The 11738-nt window shown below is 40.7% G+C and overlaps 1 pseudogene; it reads right to left on the reverse strand.

Moving 5' to 3' along the window:
• Positions 1–871: 871 nt before the first annotated feature.
• On the reverse strand, positions 872–2307 carry LOC120872817 (annotated as a pseudogene).
• Between the last annotated feature and the right edge of the window lie 9431 nt (positions 2308–11738).

Consider the following 11738-nt stretch of genomic DNA (forward strand, 5'->3'; position numbering starts at 1 on the left):
TGAGCTGCAGGAGTTGCTTGTATATTTTTGAGATTAGTTCTTTGTCAGTTGCTTCATTTGCTATTATTTTCTCCCATTCTGAAGGCTGTCTTTTCACCTTGCTTAGAGTTTCCTTTGTTGTGCAGAAGCTTTAAATTTTAATTAGGTACCATTTGTTTATTTTTGTTTTTATTTCCAATATTCTGGGAGATGGGTCATAGAGGATCCTGCTGTGATTTATGTCAGAGAGTGTTTTGCCTATGTTCTCCTCTAAGAGTTTTATAGTTTCTGGTCTTATGTTTAGATCTTTAATCCATTTTGAGTTTATTTTTGTGTATGGTGTTAGAAAGTGTTCTAGTTTCATTCTTTTACAAGTGGTTGACCAGTTTTCCCAGCACCACTTATTAAAGAGATTGTCTTTTCTCCATTGTATATTCTTTCCTCCTTTGTCTAAGATAAGGTGTCCATAGGTGCATGGATTTATTTCTGGGCTTTCTATTTTGTTCCATTGATCTATATTTCTGTCTTTGTGCCAGTACCATACTGTCTTGATGACTGTGGCTTTGTAGTAGAGCCTGAAGTCAGGCAGGTTGATTCCTCCAGTTCCATTCTTCTTTCTCAAAATTACTCTGGCTATTTGAGGTTTTTTGTATTTCCATACAAATTGTGAAATTATTTGTTCTAGCTTTGTGAAAAATACCGTTGGTAGCTTGATAGGGATTGCGTTGAATCTATAGATTGCTTTGAGTAGTATACTCATTTTCACTATATTGCTTCTTCCGATCCATGAGCATGGTATATTTTTCCATCTATTAGTGTCCTCTTTGATTTCTTTCACCAGTGTTTTATAGTTTTCTATATATACGTCTTTAGTTTCTTTTTTTTTTTTTTCTTTTTGGAGGTGTAAGTGAGTTTTTATTGGGAAGGGAAGTTGTCAACTTAAACAGCAGCAAATGAAGAGTGAATAAGGAAACTCCCTGTTGTCACAGATACACAAGACCTCCATCACATATGATACAGGAGGCATTTAAATCTGTGATCCCCCAGCCCCAAAATGTAGAATGCTTTTCCATTCAATCTAATACTTCTGGATTCCTACTAAAAAGGAATACATTAAGAGGATGGAAAAGTTGCTTACTGAAAGGAAATCTCTGAAGAAGAATAAGGGAGGGAATGTAGAAATTAGGAAGTTATGTAGAACACTCTTTAAATTGTAATTAGCTACATTTTCATATCTTCACAGTAATACAAAACACAGTCACTTGCAGAACTGGTTCAGATTACTTAAATACCAGATACATTTTTAGTCTTCTACGTAAGTGTTTGGAAGTTACTTATGTTTGTATGAAATGAAGCTATTAATACTTTTCTACAGCAGTAACTGCACACCAGGAAGGCTAAGACAAACACAAATCAAGGAATGGAGTTTTCCCAAAGCTGCAGTGTGAAAAGACTATAAACAGTTGATTCCATACACATGAATGGGTTTCTTTGCTATAGGAAATCCAAATGGAGTAAGGAATGGAGATGAGTAAAAAGGTTTCAAGGCGAAGAAAGATGACACCCGGTATGCACTCAGTTTTCTGCCCCTTCTGCCGCATCACATTCTTCTCCTGCACTGTCTGATGTCCATAATGTGAGGTTGTCTCTCAGCAGCTGCATGATGAGGGTGCTGTCTTTGTACGAGTCTTCATTCAGTGTGTCGAGTTCTGCAATAGCCTCATCAAAAGCCGTTTTAGCCAGCGTGCAGGCCAGTTCCGGGTTATTGAGGATCTCATAGTAGAACACAGAAAAGTTAAGAGCCAGCCCCAGCTGTATGGGGTGTGTGGGTTGCATCTCTTTCTTGCTTATATCGAAAGCCTATTGGTAAGCTCCTTGGGAATTATCTATCGTTTGTTTCCGATCATCTCCACAAGCAACTTCAGCAAGGTACCGGAAGTAATCTCCCTTCATTTTCAGATAGAAGACCTTACTCTGTGGATTAGTTGCATTGGCTATTAAATACTTATCCAACAATTCCAGGACCGTGGTGCAGATGGACCTCAGCTCGGATTCCACTTTCTCCCGGTAGTCCTTGATCAGCTGCAACTTCTTGTCCGAGGCGTCGGTCTTCTGCTCGATGCTGGAGATGACCCTCCAGGCGGACCGGCGGCCCCCGACCATGTTCTTGTAGGCCACCGACAGCAGGTTGCGCTCCTCGTTGGACAGCTCGGCGCCCTGCTCCGTCACGGCCTTCATGCAGGTGGCCATGTCGTCGTAGCGCTCGGCCTGCTCGGCCAGCTAGGCCTTCTGAATCAGCTCCGTCTTCTCCATGGGGACCAGGGGAGCAGACAGCGAGGTCGAGCGCGGACCCGGGGGGGGTGGGCGGGGGGGGGGGGGGCGCAGCGAGGAGGCCTTCACGTCTCCGCGGCCGCGGCGGGAGTCCCACCAGGTCTTTAGTTTCTTTAGGTAGATATATTCCTAAGTATTTTATTCTTTTTTGTTGCAATGGTGAATGGAATTGTTTCCTTAATTTCTCTTTCTCTTTTCTCATTATTAGTGTATAGGAATGCGAGGGATTTCTGTGTGTTGATTTTATATCCTGCAACTTTACTATATTCATTGATTAGCTCTAGTAATCTTCTGGTGGAGTCTTTAGGGTTTTCTATGTAGAGGATCATGTCATCTGCAAACAGTGAGAGTTTTACTTCTTCTTTTCCAATTTGGATTCCTTTAATTTCTTTTTCTGCTCTCATTGCGGTGGCCAAAACTTCCCAAACTATGTTGAATAGTAGTGGTGAAAATGGGGACCCTTGTCTTGTTCCTGACTTTAAGGGAAGCACTTTCAATTTTTCACCATTGTTTGCTGTGGGTTTGTCATATATAGCTTTTATTATCTTGAGGTATGTTCCTTCTATTCCTGCTTTCTGGAGAGTTTTTATCATAAATGGATGTTGAATTTTGTCAAAGGCTTTCTCTGCATCTATTGAGATAATCACATGGCTTTTATTTTTCAATTTGTTAATGTGGTGTATTACATTGATTGATTTGCGGATATTGAAGAATCCTTGCATCTCTGGGATAAAGCCCACTTGCTAATGGTGTATGATCTTTTTAATGTGTTGTTGGGTTCTGATTGCTAGAATTTTGTTAATGATTTTTGCATCTATGTTCATCAGTGATATTGGCCTGTAATTTTCTTTTTTTGTGGAATCTTTCTCAGGTTTTGGTATTAGGGTGATGGTGGCCTCATAGAATGAGTTTGGAAGTTTACCTTCCTCTGCAATTTTCTGGAAGAGTTTGAGTAGGATAGGTGTTAGCTCTTCTCTAAATTTTTGGTAGAATTCAGCTGCACAGGTTGTTCTTTGTGCAGGTTTTAAATTACTAATTCAGTCTCCTTATTGTTTAGTTACAGGTCAATTCAGATTTATTTGTTTATGATTCAGTCTTGGTAGGTTATATGTTTCCAGGAGTTAATTCCTTTCATGTAGGTTATCAAGTTTGTGGTGTATAATTATTCATAGTACTCAAATTTTTTATTTGTATGAAACTAGTAGCAATGTCCCTTTCATATTTGAATTTAGCTTTTTTGTGTGTATTATCTCTCTTTCTCTTTTTAAAATCCAGCTAAGGCTTTGACAGTTTTGTTGACCTTTTTGAGGAACCAGCTCTTGGTTTCATTAACTTTTCAAGTCCTTATTTTATTTATCTCTGATCTACTCTTTATTATTTCCTTCATTCTAGTAGATTCAGGTTATTTGTCCTTTTTCTTCTAGTTCTTTAAGTTGTAAAGTTTGGTTGTTGATTTAAAATCTTTTAAAATGCATTTACAGCTATAATTGTTTCTCTTAGCAACCATACTATATCTCAAAAGTTTTGGTAGGTTATATTTTCATTTGCCTCAAGATATATTCTATTTTTCTTTGTGATTCCTTCTTTTGACCTCTGGTTGTTTAGAAGTGTGTATTTCTACATGTTTGTGGATTTTCCAGTTTTCCTTCTATTATTGATGTTTTATTCCACTGTTATCAGAATTACTATGATTTCAATGTCTTTAAATTGATTAAGACTTATTTTGTGGTCTAATATGGTTTATTCTTGAGACTGTTTAATGTGCACTTGAAAAATGTGTGTTCTGCTCCTGCTGGGTGGAATTTTCTGTAGTGGTTGATTTCTCTTAAGCCTTCTTAAATCTATAAGTTCCCTCAATTTTTAAAAAAGGATTTTGTTACTGTTGAAACAGATCCTCTGTCCTCTAGAGTTTCCTACAGCCTAGATTGTGCCAGTTGTATCCTGTGGTGTCATTTAGCCTGTCTTTCTGCCTCTTGTATTTCCTGTTTGTTGCATGCAAGTCTAGAGGTGTGGCATGATTTGGGTTCTTTTTTAGCAATATAATTCCACAGGTGATGTTCACTTTCGAGAAGTACTCAATACCTAGTGGTCTTTCTATTGTTAGCAACTATTTATCTTTGTCTGGGTCCATTAATTCATTGGCTGTTATAAGATGTTGATAACCAATTCTATTATTCTCTCATTTATTAACTGTACTAATTCTGTAATACCCCTTAAAAACTGTTTGTTTATTCTGAGATACAGTTCCAATTGGAGAGAAAAATCATTTATCTTAGTAGTAGCTTTCAAGATGAAAATATACAACATTAAATTTACATATTAGTTGTAAGAAAGATCCTTAATTCCAGATATAAAAAAGAAAAATTGGGGACTTTCCTGGTGGCCCAGTGGTTAAGAATCCACCTGCCAATCCAGGGGACATGAGTTTGATCCCTGGTCCAGGAAGATCCCACATGCCATGAAGCAACTAGGCTGTGCACTGCAACTACTGAGCCCACACTCTAGAGGTGGGGAGCTACAGCTACTGAGCCTGTGTGCCTAGAACACGTGCTCCACAATAAGAGAAGCCACTGCAATGAAAAACCCGCTCACACAATGAAGAGTAGCCCCCACTCACTGCAATTGGAGAAAGCCCACGTGCAGCAATGAAGACCCAGTGCAGCCAAAAATAAAGAAATAAAATTTTTTAAAAAGGAAAATTGTAAGTCTTACATTTGAAAAAAAAAAAGTAGCTGATGGTGATAGTTGACCTTAATTAGTCAATAAGACAGATAAATAATCAAAGACTATTTCAGCTGTTGGGGTTCCCAGGTGACGCTAGTGATAAAGAACCTGCCTGCTTGCCAATACAGGAGGCATTAGAAATGCGGGCTTGATCCTTGGGTAGGGAAGATCCCCTGTAGGAGGGCATGGCAACCTACTCCAATATTCTTGCCTGGAGAACCTCATGGACAGAGGAGCCTGGTGGGCTTAAACTTCATAGGGTTGCAAAGAGTAGGACACGACTGAAGCAACTTAGCACATACATTTCAGCTGTTAAGAAGGATGGGATGGGTCTGGTATGTTTTAGAAAGGCCCACTAGAAAAAGCTTAAAATGAAAAATTTTGTCAGTATGTGTGTGTGTGAACCATCTTGTACCCCAATAATACTGGATAATGAAATGCTACCATATGGAAATCAGCTTTCCTAGGTGGAATCCCTAATGGTTTGGAACCAGATAGAATAAAAACACATAAGTAAAAATTTCCTTAAGTCTATCAGCTTGACTTGCTTGAAGTTTCTGGATTATCTCAGAATATAGGTTTGTCAGAGAATACTTCTGTGTATCTAGAGCGTGTTTGCTTTAATATTTTGTATTTTGTTCTTTGGTTATATATTTTCCTTCATCATTTCAATAGAATACATTAAATACCTAGCCCCTGGGGAGGTGAAAGGTATAAATTGTTATGGAATTGATTGAGGGGCTTCCCAGTTGGTGCAGTGGGAAAGAATCCTACTGCCAATCCTAGAGACTCAGGTTAGATCCCTGTATTGGGAAGATCCCCTGGAGGAGAAAATGGCAACCCCCTTCAGTATTCTTGCCTCGGTGATCCCATGGACAGAGGAGCCTGGCGGACCATAGTCCATGGGATCCCAGGGAGTCGGGCATGACTGAGCAACTGAAAACACACAGACATGGGATTGCTTAGTGACCATTAAGCCCCAGCATTTCTGTGGAGTTGCTTAGCAATGCTTCTCATCTTGCTGGCAGTTTTGTTAGTCAGATTTCCCTGTGATCATATGCTGATAACTCCTGGAGAAGGAAATAGCAACCCACTCCAGTACTCTTGCCTGGAAAATCCCATGGACGGAGGAGCCTGGTAGGCTACAGTCCATTAGGTCACAGAGTCGGACAAGACTGAGCGACTTCACTTTCACTTTTTTAGATGCTGATAACTAGGCAGCAGCTGAGGGAATAGGCTATGTTGTGGTTTTATGTGCCATTTGTTGTTTCGTCGCTCAGTCACGTTCAGTCCTTTGCGACCCCATGGACTGTAGCCTGCCAGGCTCCTCTGTCCATGGGATTCTCCAGGCAAGAGTACTGGAGTGGGTTGCCATTTCCTTTTCCAGAGGATCTTCCTGACTCAGGGATCGAACCCGCGCCTCTTGCGTCTCCTGCACTGGGAGGCAGATTCTTTTCCACTGAGGAAGCCCTTATTTCATAATAATGGTTCATTCATTATGACAGATGTACCATACAAGTGTAAGATGCTAGTAATAGGAGAAACTAGGTATGAGTTATATAGGAGCTGTCTTATATAGGTACCCTCTTTACAGTTTTTCTGAAAATCTACAACTATTCTAAAAATATGAAGTTTATTTTAAAAAGGTGTATATGTGATAGCAGATGTTGATGAGTGACAAGAAGAAAAATAAAACCAAGTCAGAGGGGCAGGGAGTACAGATAATGGGGAAGGTGAAGGAGGGCCCTGCAGAGAAGGAAACAGTGGACAGAGCTCTGAATGGGAGCGAGGGAGCTGCCTGCATGGGTTTTGGGGATGTGTGTTCAAGACAGGGAAACAGCAAGGGGCAAGGCCCTGCACAAGGGAACAAGTAGGAAGCATGCTGGCTGCCGTTGGGGGAGCCTGTGGAGGACAGGTCAGACAGGTGGTGGGCACAAGTTGGGGAGGGGGCTGGGCCTCAGGAACCGTCTAAGTCCTGGTCAGGACTTTGGCATCAACTCTGGGCCAGATGCAGGCGGAGCCGTGAACCTGGCCTTCTTCCCCGTGGCAGAGATCCCACATCACAGTGGCCTGCCTTCCACAGGCTTTGAAAGCTACCACTTGAGGGCATCGTTAGGCTTTCGAGCAGGGGTTGGAAAACTACAGCTTTAGGGCCAAATCTTCTCCCACCGGTTTTTTTTACAAAATTCTACGGAGTAAGCCCATATCTTTTCCCTCTCTCCCATCAGCAAAGTTGTTTCATACATTCGAAGTATAGTTTATAAGTGTTTTGTCACATTCTGTACTCTATCCCGGATCCTCTTGACTTCCTAAATGCAAAATTTGCATATGTTAAGGTTCACTCCTTATGCTGTATTCAGTGGGTTTTGACAAATGCATTAAGCATCATGTATCTTGCAGAATAATTTCACTGTCTGGAATAAAACTCTGTGCTTCACCTACTCAACTCCTTTCCTTCCTGTCAAGCCCCTGGCAACCTCTGATCCTTTCCCCATCTCTACAGTTTTGCCTTTTCCAGAATGTCTTAATAATTGGAATTGTACAGTATGGAGCCTGTTTAGATTGGCTGCTTTGACTTAGCAATATGCGTTTAAGATTCCTCCAAGTCTTTTTGTGGCTTGATAGCTAATTTCTCTATTGCTTAAAAATATCTGTATGAATGAACCACAGTTTGTTTATTCACCTATTGAAGGGCCTCTTGGTCGCATCCAGTTTTGGGGCAATTATGAATAAAGCTGCTATAAACATTTGTGTGGATGTTTTTATGTGGCCGTACATTTTCAAATCAGTTGGGTGTGATTGCTAACTTGTATGATAACGCGGTTTAGCTGTACACTGACCCTGCTTTTTAGAGTGTCATGGAAGGAACCAATGACTTGTTGGTCCTTTTAACAGTGCCACGTTACTAGGTACTCTCTTCTATTTCTATCAGCTTGATTGAAATTTCTCTAGAGGAGTGTTAAAATTCAAATCGTTTTCAGTGAAATTTGAAATTATGATGGAACTTCCAAGAGTAGATTCTTAAAAATCTTTTTAATTTTAAAATTTATTCCCAGTGGGTCCTATGCTGAGAACTTAATAGATCAGCTGTCTAATAAGTTGAGTAATTGAGATACAACAGTAAAAAGTTAAAAATAATTGTACTAGCATTTCTAGAGGCCTTGGGAGTGACATGTACTTTTAATTTGAAATTGGGAGGGAAGTGTTTTGACAGACTGTCTTCATAGATGCATAAGGTGCTCTTTGTGTAAAGACTTCAGAATCTACATGATTTCTGACTGGCACTAAGACCTGAAGCACATTGAAACCTATTGATGTTAAAGAAGGAAAAAAATGAAGCAATAAAGAGGCTTGGATTTTTCCTGCTTTATTGATGTACAATTATTGATGTATAATATTCTTGTATAATACTGATTGGGAACACGTGTACTACACATATTTAAAATGTAAAATTTGAGTTTTGACATATGGATGTCAGACCAGTGTGATAAAGATAATGAATACACCTATTACTTTCCAAAGTTGCCGCATTCCTCCTTGTATTCCCCCTTCTCCACGCACCAACTGATCTATCACTTGTATTATTATAGATTAGTTTGGATTTTATATAAATTTATATATTATTATATATAATTTATGTCAATTATTTAAATGGAATTGTACAGAATGTAGTAGTTCCCCCTTATCTGTGGTTTTCCTTTCTGTGGTTTCAGCTACCTATAGTCAATCACAGTTCAAAAATATTAAATGGAAATATTTCTGGAAAATTCCAGAAATAAACCATGCATAAATTTTAAATTATGTGCCATTCTTAGTAGCGTGATGAAATCTCTCACTGTCACACTCTGTGTTCCCTGGGATCCCCAACCATCAATATCTCGCACCTCCATTGGCCAGAATCAACAGAAGCAGATTATTCTCATTTTTACTTATCAGAAAGTTAGGGGTAGCCTGATGCTATGTTACAAGGCCTACATCATCCACCTCACTTTATCTCATCATACAGACATTTTATCATCTCACATCATCACAAGAAGGGGAGTACAGTACAATAAGATATTTCAAGAAAAAGGTCACACTCACGTAGTTTCCATTGCAGTGTGTTATAATTAATCTGTATTATTACTATTGTCATCTCTGTGTCTAATTTATAAATTAAACATAGATATGCATATATAGGAAAAACATGGTATATATAGGGGTTGGTGCTATCTGAGTTTTCAGGGATCCGCAGGGGTTCTTGGAATGTATCCGCTGTAGATAAGAGCAGACTTCTGTGTATTTTTTTGGAGCAGAAGTTTCTGACTTCATTCAGCACAATTATTTTGAGATTCTTCCATGTCGGGTAGATCAGTACTTTCTCTTTTTAAAACATATTTATTTATTCGTCTGCATTGGGTCTTAGTTGCATCATGCGGGATCTTTCGTTGTAGTGCGTGGACTTCCCAGTTGTGGCACGTGGGCTCTGGAGTACACAGGCTCAATAGTTGCAACACGTGGGCTCTCTAGTTGTGGTGTGTGGTAGTACTTCGTTTCTTTATTGCTGGGTAGTTCTCTATTTTATGGTGCTGTGGCCTGAATAGTATCTCCTATAATTCATATGTTGAAGCCTTATAACCCCCAGCATGACTGTATTGTGAGACAAACAGGGCTTTTAGGATGTGATTAAAGGCTAAATGAGATCACAAGGATGGGGTCCTAATCCAATAGGACTGGTGGCCTTGTAAGAAGAGGAACAGAGAGAGAGACATTCCTCTCCATGTGCATGCACCCAGGAAGGCCATGTGAAGACACAGCAAGAAGGTGACCATCTGCAACAGGAAGAGAGGCTCACCAGAACTCAACCGTGTTGACATCCTGATCCCAGACTTTGAACTTCCAGAACTTTGATAAAATAAGTTTCTGTTGTTTCAGCCACCCGGATTATGGTATTTTGGTATGGCAGCCTGAGCAGGTTAAGACATATGGATATACTACAGTTTGTTTTTTTTGTTCACATGGGTATTTGATGGATATTTCCAGGTTTTGGCTGTTACAAATACAGCTGCTGAGAACAGTTGTGTATAAGTCTTTGCATGGACATTTGCTTTCATTTTTATTGGTTTAAAATTTAGATGTGGACTGGTCTGGTGTGGTTTTACTTTTTAAGAATCTGCCAAATTGTTTTCTGAGGTGATTATACCATTTTATGTTCCCATGAGCAGCATACAAGAGTTCTCATTTCTCCACATCAGTCTTGAGGTTTGAAGTTTGAATTGCTCTTGCTTAGGTGGTCCACCCAGAAATGTGGAGGAAGACTCTTCACCTGCTGTAACACGGCCAAGAGAGGCATCCCCAGCACTGTGCAGCCTTCTCCCCCCTACTCCTTATGTTCTTGAATGAGAAACTTTTCTGTGTATGTGAATTTAGTTTCCATAAAAATATAGGAAGACATTAATGATATCTTTATTCCTTTTACTCATCCTTCTTTCATTACTTTTCCTAACATTTTTACTTGCAGACTTTCTGGGTTAACTTTTGAGTTTCTCGACTGTGAGATATTAAAAGGAACATGGTTTTTTGAGTCAGACACACATGAATTTTGATTTGGGCTTTATAGCTTAGCTATGCAGCAAGTCGTATGACCAGAGCTTCAGTTTCCTCATGTGGTTTTTTTTAAACCCAGCCCCCTGGCCGTGAGAGCACCCATTACTAACCACTGGATGGCCAGGGACTTCCTTCCTCATCTGTTTTTTAAAAGTGCATGTGGAAAGGTTGATATTACCCAGATTATATGGTTGTGGTAAGGCTTAGATACAATGCATTGAAAACATTTTCTGGGAACATCTGGGAAACTGTATTCACTTCCTTGGATGTATTTTTAAGTTCCATTTTCTACTTGATAATGGTTAATCTGCTACTCATGAAGTGAGAAGGAGAGGACCTGAAGTTTAATGGGTGCCACCAGTTAGGCAGAGGCCACGGAGAACGTGGCAAAACACAGTGGCGTTGCCATGGCTCAGGGTGACCTTCCAACACTTAATAAAGCACAAGCCTTCCTTCGGCCATTTGAGTTATAAGGGGGATGTACTTCGTGTGCATATTTATGTACGCCCACAAAGGCAATTCCTGCCTGAGTATATATCTGCGCAGAAGGAGGGATGTTTCTCAGGCCTCTGGGATCCTCGCCGATGTGTGTGCCCTCCTTTCTCAGTGCTTGGCCTGCAGTGTCTGAGCCCCGGCCTTTTGGCCTGTGAAATCCTTTGTCCAGCTGGCCAAGTTGCATGAGGAGAGCGTGAAGCCTTCCCTCCCGTGGAGAAGTGGAAGTTGCTCTTTGATGGCTGGGCCAAACTGCTCATCTGAGGTTACTGGAGTTTGAAAGGTGGTCCTGAGAGGAGCTCTGTGTGGTTGGGTGGTGGACATTAGCCGGGCCAGGTAGGCCAGAGCGGGAGCCTCGAGGGGAGTGAGAGGACCCAGGGAGGTGGGACGTGTGGGTGTCGGCAGGCACGGGATTCGTGTTGCCAGGTGGGGGTATCTGGAGGCCTTCTCTCCCCTGCCCGACCGCTGGGTTCCAAGTATCCTGCAGTGTTTCTCCTCAGAGCCGGCTGGCTTTCTTGGCATCATTCAGTCTAGTTGCTAGGAAGCCGAATAAGGCAAATGCAACTTCCTTTTGACTTACTCACATTGAACCATCTGCTTATTCCTTCTCATGGCCTTCAAACTTG

This window comes from Oryx dammah, unplaced genomic scaffold, assembly GCF_014754425.2.
Source record: "Oryx dammah isolate SB20612 unplaced genomic scaffold, SCBI_Odam_1.1 HiC_scaffold_13, whole genome shotgun sequence".
NCBI lineage: Eukaryota > Metazoa > Chordata > Mammalia > Artiodactyla > Bovidae > Oryx > Oryx dammah.